Here is a 6,000-nt window from a genome sequence, read left to right on the forward strand (position 1 = left end):
GTGAAAGTGAGAGGTGTGATAGAGTTTGTAAACTTATCACCCACATATTTTGGTATTGAGTTAGTAAACTCTTGTGAATACCAACAATTGGTATCAGAGCCAGAATACCATTCTGGCAAGTGCAGTAGCTATGGCGTCCAATTTAGTGCAACTCCAAGTTCCCACATTGAAGAAAGAAAATTATGAAAGATGGTGCATCCAATTCAAAACATTGTTTGGATCACAGGAGCTATGGGAAGTTGTCAGTAGTGGGTATGTTGTACCCACTGCCGAGCAAGAAGCCGTATATACTGCGGATCAAAGGAACACTCTCAAGGACTTACGAAAGAAGGACCAAAAGGCGCTGTATCTTCTATACCAGGGTTTGGAAGATTCAACGTTCGAGAAGGTTGCAGAAGCAACAACGAGCAAGCAAGTATGGGATACACTCAGTACAATCTACAAAGGAGTAGATTGAGTCAAGAAAGTGAGGTTACAGTCACTTCGAGCAGATTTTGAAACTGCTCACATGAATGAAGGGGAGAGCATCTCCGACTATCACTCAAGGCTCATTGTGATAGTAAATCAGATGAGGAGAAATGGCGAGAGACTCGATGAAGTACGAGTTGTGGAGAAGATACTCCGGTCACTCACATCTAAGTTTGAGCATGTGGTGACTGCCATTGAGGAATCCAAGGATTTGGAGGTGATGAGTGCAAAGGAGCTACTAGGATCCCTCCTAGTTCACGAGCAACGCATTCAGAAGAATGCAAACCCCACAACGCTAGAGCAAGCTTTGGAGTCAAAGTTGAATATTGACAAACCAAATGGAGGTCGTGGGCAGTGGAACTCACGTCGTGGGAGTTCATCTAACCGTAGTCGAGGACGAGCTCGAGGAAGAGGTCGAGGCTATGCACAAAATCGAGGTCAGTCTCAAGAGTGGAGATCTACTCGAGGAAAGACGCATATCCAATGTCACAATTGCAAGCAATATGGACATTATGCCAATGAATGTTCACATAAAAATAGTGAGCATGTCAACATGGCAGAATCAAGTGGAAATACTGATGAAGAACTTACAGTCTTGCTAGCACACCATGATTCCAGTAGCCAACAAGATGTTTGGTATTTGGACTCTGGTGCAAGCAATCACATGTGTGGAAAGAATGAGTTTTTTGCCAAACTAAAAGATGGGGCCTATGGATCTGTAAGTCTTGGTGACTCCTCAAAGTTGCCAGTTGAAGGCAAAGGGAAGATCAAGATCATCCAGAAGGATGGTAAAGAAGAATACATCTTCGATACATACTACATACCAGGTATGAAGAGCAACATTCTAAACATTGGTCAACTGCTCCAGAAAGGGTACATTATACATATGGAGAACATGTTTCTTACTCTCAGGAATGCAAGGAGAAAGCTTATTGCACGTGTTCGAATGTCAAAGAACCGGATGTTTCCGTTGAATTTGAACACAAAGATTGGAAGCTGCAACATCGGTGTAATGGAAGATGAGTCATGGAAATGGCATCTTCGATTTGGCCATCTTCATTTCAATGGCCTAAAGTTGTTGTCAAGTGGAGGAATGGTTCGTGGTTTACCCCAGATTGAAGCCACACGCCAAGTATGTGAAGGTTGTGTGCTTGGCAAGCAAGCACGACTATCGTTCCCTGTTGGTGATACATGGAGAGCAAAGGCACCACTGCAGTTGGTGCAGACAGATATATGTGGTCCATTGGATCCCATGTCTTATGGAGGTAATAGGTATTTTATTACCTTCATTGATGATTTCAGTAGAAAGACTTGGGTCTATTTTCTCAAGGAGAAGTCAGCTGCCCTAAAAATTTTCAAGGAGTTCAAGGCACTCACAGAGGCTGAAAGTAACCACAAGCTTGTGGCTGTGAGATCAGATAGAGGTGGAGAGTACACCTCCAATGCTTTCCAAGCATACTGCAAGGAGCAAGGAATTAGGCATCAACTTACTGCTGCCTATACCCCACAGCAAAATGGGATAGCCGAAAGAAAGAATCGAACCATCCTTGACATGACAAGGTCCATGCTTAAGGAGAAGAATTTGCCAAAAGAGTTATGGGCAGAAGTTGTAGCTTGTTCGATTTATTTGTTGAATCGATGTCCAACAAAGAGTGTCAAGATGATGACACCACAAGAGGCTTGGAGTGGATACAAGCCGAATGTTACACACCTAAGAATTTTTGGGTGTGTTGCATATGCTCAAGTTCCAGAAGCCAAGAGGAGGAAATTTGATGATAGAGGTGAGAAGTGTGTGTTTGTGGGCTATAGTGAAGAGTCCAAGGCATACAAGCTCTACAACCCACTAACTGGCAAACTAGTGGTTAGTAGAGATGTCATCTTCAGTGAGGAAGAGACATGGAAGTGGAACAACAAAGAAGTCAGTAAAGAGAAGATCGTCTCCACTGATTTTGAAGAACCAGAAGTTGTACCACCTATTGAGCAACAGCCTGCTCAAACAATCACAACAACTCCAGTGCACAGAATTGCAAGGAGTGGTCCTACATCTAGTGAGGAAAGCAGCTCCTCAACTCCAGTGAGGTTAAGGAGTCTCACAGAGATTTATGGACAAGAAGAAGAAGAAACCAATTTTTTCTGCTTTTATGCAGACCATGAGCCTCTCTCATTCAATGAAGCTGTGGAAGAAGATTGTTGGAAGAAAGCCATGGAAGAAGAGATCCATGCCATCAAGAAGAATGACACTTGGGAGTTGACAAAGCTTCCACCAAATCAGAAGGCTATTGGTGTTAAGTGGGTGTACAAGATCAAACGCACTGCAGATGGGAGTGTAGATCGGTACAAATCAAGGCTTGTAGCAAAGGGCTACAAACAGAAGTATGGAGTGGATTATGATGAAGTCTATGCTCCAGTTGCAAGACTTGACACGGTAAGATTACTAATCTCTCTTGCCGCTCAGCATAAATGGAAAATTTATCAATTAGATGTCAAGTCAGCCTTCCTTAATGGAGTTCTTGAGGAAGAAGTGTATGTGGAACAACCGGAAGGCTTCCAAGTACAAGGAGAAGAAGAAAAGGTGTATCGTTTGAAGAAGGCTTTGTATGGCCTCAAGCAAGCACCACGAGCTTGGAACTCAAGGATTGATAACTACCTTCACCAAAATGGATTTCAGAAATGTCCATACGAGCATTCAGTTTACATGAAGAATGGTGCAAAAGGGGAGTTCTTAATTATTTGTCTCTATGTAGATGACTTGTTGTTTACAGGAAACAATGAAGCAATGTTCTGTGAGTTCAAGCAATCCATGTTCATTGAATTCGAGATGACTGACAATGGATTAATGTCATACTTTCTTGGCATAGAAGTGAAGCAAGGAAGTGACGGTATCTACATCTCTCAACAAAAGTACATGAGAGATATATTGGAGAAATTCAATATGGACAAGTGCAATATTGTCAACACTCCAGTTGCAACTGGATTGAAGCTGTCTAAGGAAGGAGAAGGTGAGTTTGTAAACTCAACCGTGTACAAAAGCTTGGTTGGAAGCCTAAGGTACCTTACAATCACAAGACCTGATATAGTTTATGGTGTTGGACTCGTGAGTCGATACATGGAAACACCAAGGGAGTCTCATTGGCTGGCCGCCAAGAGAATTTTGAGGTACATAAGAGGTACTCTAAACTATGGTCTATTTTATAATTTTGGTGAAGATGCAAAATTATTTGGTTATTCAGATAGTGATTGGGGAGGTGACCAAGATGAAAGGAAAAACACAACTGGCTATGTGTTTTTTCTAGGATCAACAGCTTTCTCATGGACTTCAAAGAAGCAATCAATTGTTGCTTTGTCATCATGTGAAGCCGAGTATGTTGTTGTAGCCTCAACCGTGTGTGAGGCAATTTGGTTAAGAAATCTGTTGAAGTCAGTGTGTCATCCACAAGTGGAATCGACTGTAATTCATGTGGATAACGTGTCTGCAATCAAACTTGCAAAGAATCCTGTTCAACATGGAAGGAGCAAGCACATTGATACCAGGTTCCATTTTCTAAGGGACCATGTGAAGCAAAAGACAATTGAGCTTGTCTATTGTCACACAAAGGAACAAGTGGCTGACATCTTCACTAAACCACTACCAGTTGAATCATTCCGGTTATTGCGTGAAATGCTAGGCATGAAGGCGTTTTGATTTGAGGGGGCGTGTTGGAAATTCAAATAAAAACAAGCTGTAAAAGGTTGCTTCTAGCTGTTAGTTTCTTTACAGGTTGTATCCACACATGCTGCAACTACAAAGACTAAAGTTTCCTCCATGTGCTAGCTGAAATGGTGATGAAAGACAGCAAGTGTGCTGCCATGTGATGTGCTAGCAGGAAGACAGCAGTGTGCTGCTGTGTATTAGCCGAAAGAGTGTTGATTGCAAGCTGGAAAGATAGCTGCATATGTGTGCTAGACTGTCCAAAGTTCTTGCATGTGTTTTAAAGGGTGTAAAGATGTTAAACACCCCATTCATTGCATGTGTTGTTGCATTGTTTATCAATTTCTGTTTTGTATAAATAGGCCATCTTGCTAAGTTTAAATTATCCCATCCAAATCCCATTTCCATTCTCATTTTCAGCTTGTAAGCTTTAAGAGTTGTAAACTCTTCTAATATTTCAAAGTGTTTGTTATCACCAAGCTTGCTACTTCTTTCATATATCAAAGTCCAAGTGTTTTACCAAAGCTTGTTGCTTCCCTCCTTTCTCTATTTCTTTGTCCAATTTTATTGAGAGTGAAAGTGAGAGGTGTGATAGAGTTTGTAAACTTATCACCCACATATTTTGTTATTGAGTTAGTAAACTCTTGTGAATACCAACACCCTCCGCTTCGAAAACGAGACCAGCAGGGAATTTAGTTTCTCTATTTTCTTGATAACAAGTTTTCTTTGAACAGGTTTTTTATTTGGAAGAGCGGTACTAATAATGCTCGGCATATCTCTAGCAAAAATGGAGCGAGTTTATGGAGTTTGCGATCTACAGTAGGTTTGTGCTTGTAGAAGACGATATAAGGGAAGAGATTAGAGAGCCCTAGAGTGGGATATATATAGACACACATTATGAACAGAAAATAAGTCGGTGAAAACATCTAATTGATTAGGCAGTTAACCCTTTTCCCAAGGTTTCCTCATCCGTTTCTAAATCCAAATATTTTCTTCTCTTATCACGCGTTCTCCAGATTTCAAGATGTGGAAAGACAAACTCGTAAACACGATTTGATTGTTCGGAGAAAAAAAAAAAAAAACGATTTTGTTTGGTTTGTGTTTCCTATAAGTTAGGAAACACGATTAATTTCAATGTACCCAATTCACGGTCATATAATGTTATTATTTTACTTAAAATATAATAAATTTACTTATTTTTCATTCATTCACTTTAGAAGTGGAACATAGGAACTTTGTTGCCCACTCATATTTAACGTGCAATAGTAACACCTCGTGGTGGCAGTCGCGAAGTCAGGTTTTGCCGAGGGGAGGGGCAAAATTCAAAAGTGTGTAAGGTTCAATCGAAGCAGTTGCTTTCACATTGGAGAGTGCAAAGTTTTGAGTCAATATTCATAACAAAAAACAATCTCTTCACCATAGCAGTTGTAAGCGGTAATATCAAAGCCATGTAAGAAGCTTAAATTGGTTAGGTTTAGATTCTAAAAAACATTAGGCGCTAGTCAGGCAGCGGACTGGGGCCTAGCAGCTTGGCGCCTATTTGAGATTTAGGCAGGAGCCTAGATGAATTTAAATAAATTTCTTTTATCGTAAAATAAGCATTAAACAATATTTACATTATTTAAAAAATTAATACAATATTTATAGATAATGTGAGAGTTTAAGATAAATACGCTGAGGGTCTTAAAAAGAGGGAAAAAAAATACATATAAGAATAATATAAAATAAAATAAAAAAGAAGAAGAGAGAAATGGGTTAACAAACCACAAAAAATAGTGGGTCAGAAAAAAAAAAAAAAAAAAAAGAGGACAATATTTGAGTACTTACTAGTCAGTACTTAATTT

The sequence above is a fragment of the Pyrus communis genome, chromosome 9 (genome assembly GCF_963583255.1).
Source record: "Pyrus communis chromosome 9, drPyrComm1.1, whole genome shotgun sequence".
Classification (NCBI taxonomy): domain Eukaryota; kingdom Viridiplantae; phylum Streptophyta; class Magnoliopsida; order Rosales; family Rosaceae; genus Pyrus; species Pyrus communis.